The sequence below is a fragment of the Trichechus manatus genome, unplaced genomic scaffold (assembly GCF_000243295.1).
Source record: "Trichechus manatus latirostris isolate Lorelei unplaced genomic scaffold, TriManLat1.0 scaffold00048, whole genome shotgun sequence".
In the NCBI taxonomy this organism is placed as follows: Eukaryota; Metazoa; Chordata; class Mammalia; order Sirenia; family Trichechidae; genus Trichechus; species Trichechus manatus.
Genome location: NW_004443984.1, coordinates 4827486 through 4841232, shown reverse-complemented (window position 1 = coordinate 4841232; position 13747 = coordinate 4827486). Strand labels below are relative to the sequence as shown.

The window sequence follows — 13747 nt, the reverse complement described above, 5'->3', positions numbered from 1 at the left end:
CGAACCATCCTTGCATACCTGGTATGAGTTCCACTTGGTCGTGGTGTATTATTTTTTTATATGATGCAGAATTCTATTGGCTAGAATTTTTGCATCTATATTCATGAGATATATTGGTCTGTAATTTTCTCTTTTTGTGGTGTCTTTGCCTGGTTTTGGTATCAGGGTTATGCTGGCTTCACAGAATGAATTCAGAAGTATCCCTTCCTTTTCTGTGTTCTGAAATAGTTTGAGTAGTACTGTTGGAAGCTCTAGCTGAATGTTTGGTAGAATTCGCCAGTGAAGCCATCTGGACCAGGGCTTTTTTTGTTGGGAGTTTTTTTAAATTACCTTTTCAATCTCTTTTCTTGTTATGGGTCTGTTCAGATTTTCGACCTCTGTTTGTGTTAGTTTAGGTAGGTAGTGAATTTCTAGATATTTGTCCATTTCCTCTAGGTTTTCAAATTTGTCAGAGTATAGTTTTTCATAGTACTCTGTTATGACCCTTTTTATTTCTGTTGACTCTGTTGTAATGTCCCCCATTTCATTTCTTATTTGGGTTATTTGCATCCTCTCCTGTTTTTCTTTTGTCAGTTTGTCCAAATGATTTGTTGATTTTGTTGATCCTTTTGAAGAATCAACTTTTGGTTTTGTTGATTCTTTCTATTGTTTTTCTATTCTCTATTTCATTTATTTCTGCTCTAATCTTTATTATTTCCTTTCTTCTGGTGGCTGTAGTCTTCTTTTGCTATTCTCTTTCTATTTGTTTGAGTTGTATAGCTAATGTTTTGATTTTGTCCCTTTTTTCTTTTTGATGGATGCATCTATTGCTATAAATTGACCTCTGAGGACTGCCTTTGCTGTGTCCCAAAGGTTTTAATATAATGTGTTTTCATTCTCGTTGGATTCTAGCGATTTTTTGATTCCATCTTCGATCTCTTCTATTATATTACCCAGTGGTTTTTATGCAAGGTGTTATTCAATTTCCATGTATTTGATTTTTTTCCTTGCTCTTCCTGCTATTAATTTCTACTTTGATGGCATTGTGATCAAAGAAGATGCTTTGTGTTATCTTAATGTTTTGAATTTTTTGAGGGTTGCTTTGTGGACTAAGATGTGGTCTATTCTGAAGAACGTTCCATGTGTGTTGGAAAAGAATGTGTACTTTGCTGCTGTTGGGTGGAGTGTTCTGTATATGTCTATGAGGTCAAGTTGGTTGATTGTGACCTTTAGATCTTCTGTATCTTTGTTGAATTTCTTTCTAGATATTCTGTCCTTTACTGAGAGTGGTGCGTTGAAGTCTCCTACTATTATTGTGGAACTGTCAATTTCTCTTTTCAGTGCTGTTAGAGTTTATGTATTTTGGAGCCCTGTCATTAGGTGCATAGATATTTATTATGATTATACCCTCATGAAGAATTGTTCCCTTAGTCATTATATAATGTCCTTCCTTGTCTTTTATGCTGGATTTTATTTTAAAGTCTATTTTGTCTGAGGTTAGTATTGCCACTCCTGCTCTTTTTTGTTTGCTTGTTGTATTTTTTTGTTTGCTTGGTATATTTTTTTCCATCCGTTGATTTTTAATAAATTTACGTCTTTGTTTCTAAGGTGTGTCTCTTGTAGACAGCATATTGATGGGTCCTGTTTTTTTATCCATCATGTCACTCTCTGTCTCTTTATGGTTGCATTTAAGCCATTTACGTTCAGTGTGATTATTGATAGGTGTCAGTTTATTGTTGTCATTTTGTAGTGCTTTTTTTGTGGTAGTGACATTTTCTTTGTTCTTCTTACTCTCCTGTGCTGAATTCCTTTTGTATGTGGGGTCTTTTTTGTTTCTTTCATTTCTGTAGATTTTAAGTTTACTGAGACTTTGTTTTTCTTCTTTATTTTGATGAGTAGGTTTATTATCTTTCTTTGTGGTTACCTTGAAATTTATCCCTATCTTCCTAAGCTAAATCAGTCTTTTATTACTTGATATCACCTTGACTTCCTCTCCATTTGAACGTTCTATACCCATGCCATTTATTCCCTCTTTCGTTGTTCTGTTGTTGTCATTTATAGATTGACCTCTCTGGTTTCCTGTTGTAAATCTGTTAGTTTTGTTTTATCCTTGAGCGTTCATTATCTAGGTTTGTATCCAGTTGATGCTGTTATGTGTCCTAGATTCAGATTGTGGTCTGATGTTGTTGATTCTCTAACCGAAGGACTTCCTTTAATAGTTCTTGTAATTTTGGTTTGGTTTTTACATATTCGCTTAATTTCTGTTTATCTGGAAATGTCCTAATTTTTCCATCATACTTGAGTGAGAGTTTTGCAGGATATATTATTCTTAGTTGGCAATTTTTTCTTTCAAGGTTTTATATGTATCATTCCATTGCCTTCTTGGCTGCATGGTTTCTGCCAAGTAATCAGAGCTTAGTTTCATCGTTTCCCTTGTATGTGAGTTATTGTTTTTCTTGAGCTGCTCTCAAGATTCTTTCATTGTCTTTGGTTTTAGTGAGTGTGATTATGTATGTCTTGGTAATTTTCTTTTGGGGTCTATCCTATATGGGGTTCATTGAGCATATTGGATGGTCAGCTTTTCATCTTTCATGATATTAGGGAAGTTTTCTGTCACCAAATCTGCAATGCTCCTCTCTGTGTTTTCCATTTTTCTACCTCTGTTGTGGAACTTCTATCACAAGCAGGTTTTTGCTTTTGATTGTATCCCACAACATTCTCAGAGTTTCTTCATTTTTTGTCATTCTTCTCTCTGATTTTTCCTCAAATAAGGTGATATCCAAGAATTTGTCTTCAATTTTACTGATCCTGTCTTCCATTGTTTCAAATTTCCCCCTAAATTTTTTATTGCACTGTCCATTTCTGAATCCTGTTGTTTATCTTTTGGATTTCTAATTGCTGTTTTTGTATGATTTCTAGTTGTTTATTTATTTTGACATTTTGTTCCTGTATTATTTTCCTGAATTCTTCCATTGCTTTGTCTGTGTTTTCCCTTATTTTGTCTGTATTTTCCATGATTTTGTCTATTTTTCCTTATTTTTTTCTGCATTTTCTTTAATCTCTTTCCTAATTTCTTGGAGAGCTCTGAATATTAGAGTTTTGAATTCCCTATCAGGTAGTTCCAGTGCATTTTCTTCTACCAGAAGATCATCTGGTGTTTTATTCGGTTGCTTTCTGGAGCCATCCTGTCCTTTTTTTTTTATTTTTAATATGTTTTGATATTTTCTGCTGTCTCCAGGACATTCAGGAATTATTTTCCTTGTTTATTGATTGTAGATTTGTTTCATCCTGCTTTTTTGTTTTATTTGGTTATGTCTGGGCAGGTGGGCTGGGCATGTTTTGTTGCTTGCTTGTCTGTGGGCATGATACTTCTCACCACCTTGTCCAGGTGGGCAGGGCCGGTTGCTTAGCTTTGGTGCAGCAGGGCAGGTCCAGTGGGTGGGTGGAAAAGAAGCGGGGATGAGTTGTCTGTGGCATGAACTGGGGCTGATGTGGCGGGGCCAGAGGGCAGTGTAGGGTGGGGTCTGGGCATCTGGGGGTCCATGCCAGTGCTGTTCAGGGACACGGTGCTCGGCACATGGTGCAGATAGGAGGGGGAAGGGAGAAGATGTGATGTGTGGAGCTAAGTGGGTAAGAGAAAGAAGAGAGAGAAACAGAGGCAAAAAAATGAAGGAAAAAAGAAACAAAGTAAATCAAATGGCCATGTGGTAGGATTTGGCGGGTGGGGACCAGGCAGACTTGGCGAGGCCATGTGCCGGTGGCTCGCTAGCTGAGCAGTGTAGCTTGGCCTATCATGGCTGGCATACGGGGATAAGTGGGCAGGAGAAAGGAAAGGAAGGAAGGGAAAGAAATAAAAGAAACAAGAAAAACAAAACAAAACAACAACAATAATAACAAAAAGTAAATATGGTGCCGGGGGAGCTGGCTGGCAGGGGTGGAATGGAATTGGGGTTACAGCGAGCTGATGTCTCTCTTGCCTGGTGGTGCAGCACAGCCCGTCAGGAAGGGGCACAGTCAGCACAGGGCCTAGGTGGGAGCAAGAAGGAAAAGGCAGAAGGGGAAAGATAAAGAAAAACAAAAAATATGACACTGAGGGAACCAGCCTGTGGGAGTGGCATAGATATGGGGAGGCTGTGTGCCAGAGGTTATCTAGCCAAGTGGTACAGCACAGCCCATTGAGAAGGTGCACGGGGCTAGGTGGGCAGGAGAAAGAAGGAAGGATAAGAGAAGAAACAACAATAACAAGAACAAAAAGAAAAATGGTGCTGAGGGAGCCGGTTGGTGATGGCGGCGCAGACCCGAGGAGGCCGTGTGCCAGTGACTCTCTAGCCTAGCGGTGCAGCACGGCCCTTTGAGAAAGGGTGGGGGCAGCACACACAGCTATGTGGGTGGGAGAAAGAAAAGGAAGGGAGGAAGAGAGACAGAAACTCCCCCTTGCCCCCCAAAAAGAACAAATCAAACAAACTAAAAAATATGACGCTCATGGAGCTGGTTGGTGGGAATAGCGCAGACTCAGAAAGACTGTGTGCTGGTGGCTCTCTAGCCAAGTGGTTTGGTAAGGCCCTTCAAGAAGGAGCAGGGACAGTGCACAGGGCTAGGTGGGCGGAAGATGGGAAAGGAAGAAAGGGAGAGAGAGATGAGAAACAAAAAACAAAAGAAAACAAAAACAAACAAAATATGGTGCTGAGGGAGCTGGCCAGTGGGGACAGCACGGACCTGGGAGGCCGCGTGTCAGTGGCTCTCTAGCCAAGTGGTGCAACACTGCCTGTTGAGAAGGGGCAGGGCAGCTCACAGGGCTAGGCGGGTGGGAGAAGGGATAGGAAGGAAGGGAGAGAGAGAGGAGAAACCAAATGGGGAAAAATGGTGCTGAGAGAGCCTACCGGTGATGGGGGCAGCACAGACTTGGAAGGTCATGTGCTAGTGGCTCTTTAGCTGAGAGGTGTGACACAGCCCATCAAGAAGGGGCAGGGATGGCACATGGGTCTGGGTGGGTGGGAGAAAAAAGGAAGGAAGGGAGAGAGAGAGAAGAAATAGAAAAAAAAATGGCGCCGAGGGAGCCTGCCAGTGGGGGCGGCATGGACCTAGGGAGGCCGTGTGCTGGTGGCTCTCTAGCCAAGGGGTGTGGCACAGCCCATCAAGAAGCAGAGGGGACAGCACACGGGACTAGCTGGGTGGGAGAAAGGAAAGGAAGGAAGGGAGAGAGAGAGAGAAGAAACAAAAAAAAAAAAAAAGAAAACTAACAAATAGCAACAACAAAAATGATACTGAAGGAGCTGGCCAGTGGAGGTGGGGTGGACCTGGGCTAGGGTCTCTCCGGCTGAGTGACTGTGACCCATTGGGAAGTGGTGGAGGCCACGTAGAGGGAAGAAGCTTAGGGAGTGGGAAAGCATGTATCCCTGGTTACCAGGTGCTCTGTCTCTTGTTGGGAGCTCTGTGAAGTTGCCTTCCTGTACTCCCTGTCTGCCTTCCTTGGTGGCTGTTGTCCAAGATGGCGAATCCATGCCGTGTTAGCTGGTAGGGGACCTCCACTCCTTGGCTGTCCTCATTTTCTGTCAGTTTCTTATTCCGTTCGGTGCTTGATTGAGTTCTTTATCCCTTCATTTGACGCTTAGGGTTCCAGGATTGTTTTACTTAGTTTTTCGGGTCTTTGCTGCAGAGGGATGGTTCTGTCTATAGTGCCATGTTGGTTCCACTGCCTCCCATATATATATTTTTTAAATCATGAATATTTAAGTCAAAGAAAGAGTCAACATTTTAAAGGCAAATGTTAAGTAAAATACTAGTGTAGTTGGTCATCAGATATGGCAAAAAGTGGGAAGGTTGTACTTGAGTGAGTGAAGTTTGAGAAACACTGTTTCTAGAGAATTCTTGCTCCTTGAGGGTTTACCCTGGCTTGGGGAGATGTTTGTTTAGCAAAAGATGCCAGGACTAAGGAGATGTGTCCATCCACCCTGAAAGCTAACTTGGCAAGACCCCAGCCAGGCTCCCACTCCTTTGCTCTCCCCAGAACTGCATTTGTGGACAGTGGGTCTCCAGAGCACAGGGGAGTGACGCCCCCTGCTCACCGGCTACCAGCCACTCCCTCCTCTTCCCCTGAGTGGGTCTGGTCCAGCTGCCAGGCCAGCACCTCCCTCATTTGGCCAGCACAGTTCCAAAAACGACCTTGAGAACATTTGGATGTGTTTTCCAGCCGACCTAATGGTACTTCTGTCCAGGGCCTGGACCCTGGCTCCTGTTTCCTCTTGGTAGCATGGCAGCTCCTCATCTCCTAGAAGGTGGCAGAAATGTGGTTTTTTTGTTATGCTTTTGAAACATAAGCATCTTTTTTAGTTTCTCTGGCCAAACGATGATGGTGCAGCTCATTGGTATCCCTGTCAAAGCCAAATATTCCGTGAGCTGCCTCTCTTACCTGTCACCCTGATGTTCCCAGGCAATGCCGAGGGCCTAACTCAGGCAGAGACTGTAGCTGACGCTCCATTTCTGTGAGCCTTCCTTGGCTCCTGTGCTCCTTTGTTTCTAACAGCCTGCATGAGCGACTCTCTCAAGAGGCCACCCCTTGGGCTACTGGAGCTGCTTTGTGCCCCCTCCCGCTTCCACATACACACAGAACCAGAAGTGCCTGAGCATTTATGTCCCCTGGTGCCACCCTTACCATGGTTATGACTAACAGGTGAGCATGCAGGAGTATGAAAGCCAGCTCACTGGCCTCGAGTTGGGAACAAGCTCTCCAGAGCTCCCCAAGGCTCAGGCTCAAGTTGACTATTTGCCTTCTTTGTACAACTCCTCACTCTGTTACTCACTTGTCCTGAGGGCACTTCTTTAAGAAATAATTTTTGTAAGAATCCTCTTCAGTGTCTGCTTCTGGGCAGCACAACCTGAAACAGGTGTCCATACCTGAAGCCTGCCGCAGCCAGGATGGGTAGGCGAGAACTCAGCCCAGGGGAGTCACGAAGGACCCACCTAACCAGATCATGAGAGTTCAGTGATTCATGGTTGATGGTGCTTTGTAAATGGGAAAGACCTCGAGAGCACTGAGATGTTTGCCATATGAGTCTCCTGCACATTCTGCTCAATTGTCATTTCCTCAGGCAAGCCTTCCCCAATCACGCAATCTAAGAACTTCTAATCTTTTTCCTTTCAGGCTGCTGACCAACCAGCCCAGGAGTTGGTGTCTACATGTGACTCAGGCCACTTCTTCCTCCATAAGATGGAGATGACCAGATCTATTGCTTATGGCCCCACGTGCCAACCTGTCTATGAACCAGATCTGAGTCCTTTACTCCTCTGATGGGTGATTGTAGTAAACTTCCCGTGAGGCCATAGGTGTGTGTGGAGGGGTAGACATAGGTGCAACAAGAAATAGGTGACATGGGGGTCTGGCCCACTTTTTCATGTAACATACTTGTGCCTTCTGGACCTGCCCAGTCCTGATTAATTGTACAGTGGAGTGCTTCTGTGCCCTTCTAATATTATGACTTGGTGTCTCAGATAATTCCCAGCTCATGATGAGAAACTCAGGTGGCATAGTTGCTTGGTGTCTCATGGTCAGGCACTCAGTCTCTATTAGGATCCAGTAAGCACGCCACATATTACTTTTCAAAAGGAGAGTAGTTCTCTGCTGCAGATAAGCCTAGGGGTCTGCACTAGGGATTTTCTACTAAGGGATGCCCAAAACTCCACCTAACATCCTTATCTAGCACCATGGAATCTTGGTCATATGGTTTGACTGTTTACATTACAGCTTGGACCTGCTGCAGAGCCATCTTTTGTTTTGTTGCAAACTAACAGCTTTCTGAACCACCTTAGAAATAGGTCAAAGTAGTAGTCCCAAGTGTGGTATATACTGCTTCAAAATTCAAAGAGACCATCCAAAGCTGTGCTTCTTTTTTGGTGGTGTGTATTAGTTTCCTGTAGCTGCTGTAACGAATTATCACAAACTGGCTTAAAACAACAGAAATTTATTCTCTTACAGTTTTTGAAGCCAGGAGTATGAAACCTAGGTGGTGGTAGGGCTGTATTCCCTTTGAAGGATCTAGGGAAAAATCTGTTCCTTGCCTCTTCTAGCTGCTGGTGGCTTCAGGCATTCCTTGGCTTGTGGCTGCACCACTCCAATCTTTGCCTCTGTGGTTGCATTGCCTCTTCTTCTTTTCTTTGTGTTACTCCTCTCTGTGTTTCTTATGAGGACACTTGCTATTGGATTTAGGTCCCACCTGGATAATCCAGAGTGATCTCCTCGTCTCAAGATCCTTAACTAATTATAACTGTAAAGACCCTTTTGCCAAATAAGGTCACATTCACGGGTCCTGGGGCTTAGGATGTGGACATACCTTTTTTGGGGCCATTTACAGCCTACTGCCTGGAAGAAGGTGCAAGGTGCAGCAACTTGTCTATTGCCTTAGAGAGGGTGCTGTGGCATGCCTCAGATATTGGTTCCCTCAAATTTTCATCAATATGGTGGGTTCCCACAAGTACTACAGCCTCCACCAGACTGAGTTCAGCACAACTAGATGGTGCCCAGCTACCATCATCATTGACTGCTCTGACAGGGATCACAATAGAGGGTCCCAGACAGAGCTGGAGAGAAATATAACATAAAATTCTAACTCACAAAAAAAAATCAGATTTACTGGTCTGACAGAGACTGGAGAAACCACGAGAGTATGGCTCCCGGACACCCTTTTCACTCAATACTGAAGTCACTCCTGAAGTTCACCCTTCAGCCGAAGATTAGACAGGCCCATAAAACAAAATGAGACCAAATGGGCACACCAGCTCAGGGGCAAGAACGAGAAGGCAGGAGGGGACAAGAAAGCTGGTAAAGGGCAACGCAAGGTCAAGAAGTGGAGAGTGTTGACATGTCATGGGGTTGGCAACCAATGTTATAAAACAATATGCGTACTAATTGTTTAATGAGAAGCTAGTTTGTTCTGTAAACCTTCATCTAAAGTACAATAAAAAAATATGGTGGGTCCCTGAATCTTCTTGAGGTTGGTCTTCCACCCTTTGGCATGCATGTGTCACTAAGGTATCCAGGGTTCTTGCCACTTTCTGCTCACCGAGTTCAAAGCAGCCGCGCAGCGGGGACAACACCCAGGGAAAAGGTCCGAGTGCCTTATTGACAGCATCCACTATAATTCCCTTGATTGTCTTGACATTCCTCAGACATCAATACCTTGGTCCACTATTTTATTGACATCATGTGAGTGTTGGTGCTAACAGTTCACATCTGACCCCTTCTCTGGAGAGTTACTCTCTGCCTAATAGTATGTATCTTACCAGGGAAGTATGCCCCTCCAAGGGGTCGGCCAGCCATACAGACTGACATGGGAATTCAAATGGCCAACTCCCTTATCTTAAGGGGGAGATATTCATGCTCCAGAGCCCCCCAGGGACCAGAATGAGACTGGTCTCTAGCCCAAGGACATCATTGCTTAGCTATCTGTCCTGCTTCTTTTATTCCCCTTCTCCTAAAAGTACCTCCACAAAAATCTCCATCTATGGGTTTGCTTCTAGGAAATCTGACCTAAGATAGCCCACAAGGACAATATTATGATGGGGAACAGAAGAGTGAAGAAGAATGAAGGTGTTCTGCTATAGCTGCCATGTAAAGGTAAACTGCTTTGCTTCTCTCTGCTGTTGGGTATCATGAAGAAAGTACTTGCTAAATCAATAGAGCTGCATACCAAATTCTGGAGACTGTGTTTATCTGCTCCAGTAAAGATACCACATCTGGCACAGTAGCTGAGATTAGGCTATACCTGGCTAAATTTATGATAGTCTGCTGTCATCCTTTCCACCTCCTCAGAGAGACCTTCCCTGACTACCTTTATCTATGTTGCCTTCCACCTCCCAGTCTTCCACCATCACATTATCCTGTTTGTTTGTTTTTTTAAATAGCACTTACCACCATCTGTTATGGATTGAAGGGTGTCCTGGTTGCACAGTGGTTAAAGCGCTCAGCTGCTAACCACAGTGTTGGCAGTTCAAGCCTACCGGCTGCCCCGCGGAAGAAAGATGTAGCAATCTGCTTCCGGAAAGATTTACAGCCTTGGAAACTCTATGGGGCAGTTCTACTCTGTCCTATAGGGTCACTATGAGTTGGAATCGACCCACGGCAATCGACAGTGGGTTTGGGTTTTTTTTGTTGTTGTTGTTATGGATTGAATTGTGTCCCCCTAAAAGATATGTTAAAGTCCTAACTCCTGGTACCTGTGAATGTGACCTTGTTTGGAAATAAGGTCTTTTAAGATGGAGAGCCCTGGTGGCATAATGGCTAAGTGCTCAGCTGCTAACTGAAAGTTCAGCTTATTGAATCCACTAGCTGCTCTACCAGAGAAAGATGTGACAGTCTGCTTCTATAAAGATTACAGCCTTAGAAATCCTATGGGGCAGGTCTACCTTGTCCTACCGGACACTATGAGTTGGAATCGACTTGACGGCCACAGGTTTGGTTTTTCGGTTTAGGATGGGTCCTAATGTCCCTGGATAGTGCAAATGGTTTGCACTTGACTACTAACCTAAAGGTTGGTGGTTCAAACCCACCTAGCCATGCTGTGGAAGAAAGGCCTGGTGATCTGCTTCCATAAAGATTACAGCCAAGAAAACCCTATGGAGCAGTTTTACTCTGTAACACGTGGGGTCACCATGAGTCGGAATCAGCACGACAACAAAGAGTTTGTTTTTTGTTTGTTTGTTTGTTTTAGGGTGGGTCCTAATCCCATTTGAGTGGGGTCCTATAAAAGAGGAGAACAGACACGGAGAATTAGAGGAAGAATGGCCGTGTGATGACAGAGGCAGGTGCAGCTGCAAGTCAAGGAAGCTAGGAGGCCTGCATGAGACAGTTCTTCTCTCAGAGCCCTCAGAAGGAATCAGCATGGCTGATACCCTGATTTGGACTTCTAAGCCTCCAAAACTGTGAGACAATATATTTCTGTTCTTTAAAACCACCCAGTTTGTAGCATTTTGTTATGACAGCCCCAGGAAACTAAGACACTATCTGAAATCATGTGTTGTATTTATTTGTTTATTCATGACCTTTCCCCCCAACCAGAGTGCAAGCTCCATGGGGCTAAAGACTTTGTCTGACTGGATCCCAAGTACCCTATGTTGTAGTAGGTGCTAAACTGATGTTTTTTGAATGAATAAAAAAGCATGCCAATGTTCTTTCATTTGAAGTAGATAAAAGGGAAGAAGTCAGGTTTTCTGTGGAGATTCTAAAGTGGAGGCCATTTCTAGGGGTCACTGGGGTGGGCGGAGGCGGGTCAAGGTGGGCTGTCTTCTAGGCAGTGAAAATGCTCCTGGCCCGCGCCAGCCCCTCACTGGCCCGTCTTTTTGTTGGGTCTGACGCAGACCTCAAGGAAACATAATATTTTTAATAAAACCTCAGAGTCAATAAAGGTGAATGGTCTCGGGTGCCTCCTCTGCTGGCCCCAGCTGTTGACTTGAGAAGTCAAGAGGTTGGGGTGTTGCCCAATTCCCGTGTAGTTTGGGGAGATATAAGCTAGAAGGGCCTGACTCATTTTATATGGAAACAAAACAAAACGAAACAAAATTCAGTGGGTCCTGGAAAGATTCCACTGCCAGCCAGAATCAAAGGTCCATTCAGAGTGACAGAACTCCTCACATTCGCCGCTAATGAAAACCAAATTCCTCATTCCTCTGAGTGTTTCCAGGGGCTGCAATGGAAGGGGTTGCCGTGGAGCAGTTGGTCACCCCTCCTGCTGCCAAGAGGGCCCTGCTGTGTTAAAATAGTTTTATGATAATATGGGCCTCATATTTTTCTAATTTCAGGCGTCGGTGATTTAGGACTAAGTTGTTTTCACGGAGAAAGAAATAGAACCTGTTTGAGGCAAAGCAAGACTGGGGCTTTGACAGATACTCCCACCGTGAGTATGTTTACGGTGGGCGACCTGCCTTGAAGAGGCCTGAGACCCGTCTCCAGAGCGCCCTCTTGAGTGGGGGAGGACAGGCTGGTGTCACAGGAGGGATACAGAGACAGCGATTTCTGTCTATTTCATAATTTGTGAAATCTTCAGATCAACTCAGAACAGCAGACCTATCACCCTCAGAAGCAGAGAAGGGGCCATAAAGCCTTCTTTCTGCTTCTGTTTTTTTTTTTTTTCCATTTCTTTTTTTTTTTTTATTGTTGTAGTTTACATTTCAATGAAGTTTACATTTCAAGTTAGTCTCCCATACAAAATTTTATACATACATTGTTATGTGACCCTAATTGCTCACCCCATCCTGCGACAGCACACTCCTCCTTTCCGCCCCTGATTCCCCATGACCATTCAACCAGCTCCTAACCCTCTCTGCCTTCCCATCTCACCTCTGGACAGAAGCCGCTCCTTTGGTCTCTTGTATCTAGTTGACTAAAAGGCACACTCTTCACGAGTATCACTTTATGTCCCACAGACCAGTCCAATCCCTGTCTGAAGAGTTGGCCTCGGAAATTGTTTTAGTTCTGGGCTGAAGGAGAGTCCAGGGGCCATGCTTTCCGGGGTTCCTCCAGTCTCAGTCAAACCATTAAGTCTGGTCTTCTTACTAGAATTTGAGTTTTGCACCCCATCCTTCCACTGCTCCATCAAGAACTCTCTGTTGTGTTCCCTGTCAGGACTTTCATTGGTGGTAGCCAGGCACCGTCTAGTTCTTCTGGTCTTAGGCTGATGAAGTCTCTGGTTTATGTGGCCCATTCTGCCTCTTGGGCTAATACTTTCCTTGTGTCTTTGGTGTTCTTCATTCTCCTTTACTCCAGGTGGTTGGGACCAACTGATGCATCTTAGATGGCTACTTGCAAGCTTTTAAGACTCCAGATGCCACTCACCAAAGTAGGATGCAGAACATTTTCTTAATAAGCTTTGTTATGCCAATTGACCAAGATGTCCCCCGAAAGCAGGGTCCCCATACCCCTACCCCTGCTACTCTGTCTGTCAAAGTATTTGATTGTATTCAGGAAACTTCTTAGCTTTGGTTTAGTCCAGTTGTGCTGATTTCCCCTGTAGTGTGTGCTGTCCTTCCCTTGGCCTAAGATGATTCTTATCTAATATCTAGTTAGTGAATAACCCTCACCCTCTCTCCCCACCCTCATAACCATCAAAGAAAGTTTTCTTCTGTGTTTAAACCTTTTCTTGAGTTCTTATAATAGTGGTCTTATACAGTATTTTCCTTCTGTGACTGACTAAATTCACTCTCTGCTTCTGTTTTTTAAGAAGACATTTTCTCATTTCTTTTTCCCCCCTCGATGATCAGTCTCTATAGCAAGTATGCATAATGGGGCACATTCAGATACACACTGTATATACAGTATATCAATTATGTAGTCAAAAATAAAGATGAAAAAAGAATCTAAAATGAAATCTCTGGAAGGATGGGATTATGGCTGTTTTCTTCTTTATATTTTCCTAGTTTTCTAAAATGAGCACATTTATTATGTTTAACAAGAAATATCACCTCTTTCCTAAAGTCAACTTAATTCTTACATTGAGCCCCCAATACCTTTAGCTGGTGGGAAACCTAAAGGGAAACTTCTCAGGTATTACTCTACCTTGTCAGTATTGGAATGAGATTCTATCTTTGTCCTTCAGTTTTCTCATTTGTAAAATGGGGGTAACGATAGTACGCACCTCAAAGAGCTGAGTTAAAAATTGCAAAATATTTGGAATAGTGCCTGGCATATAGTAAGTATTCAGTAAGTATTAGCTATTATTATTATCATTGTTCCAAAGACAAATGCACAGGGAAGGCACCAGCTCAGTATAGGGGCATCAAG

At 43.8% G+C, this 13747-nt stretch overlaps 1 long non-coding RNA gene across 2 annotated transcripts in view; it reads left to right on the top strand.

Moving 5' to 3' along the window:
- The window catches only part of LOC111820724 (uncharacterized), a 58374-nt gene extending 46417 nt beyond the window's left edge, over window positions 1-11957 (top strand). For both annotated transcript variants that reach the window (XR_002824251.1, XR_002824250.1), the window contains 2 exons: window positions 9493-9589; window positions 10683-11957. This is a non-coding gene — a long non-coding RNA (uncharacterized LOC111820724). The remainder of the gene's footprint in view (window positions 1-9492; window positions 9590-10682) is intronic.
- The last annotated feature ends 1790 nt before the right edge of the window (window positions 11958-13747 follow it).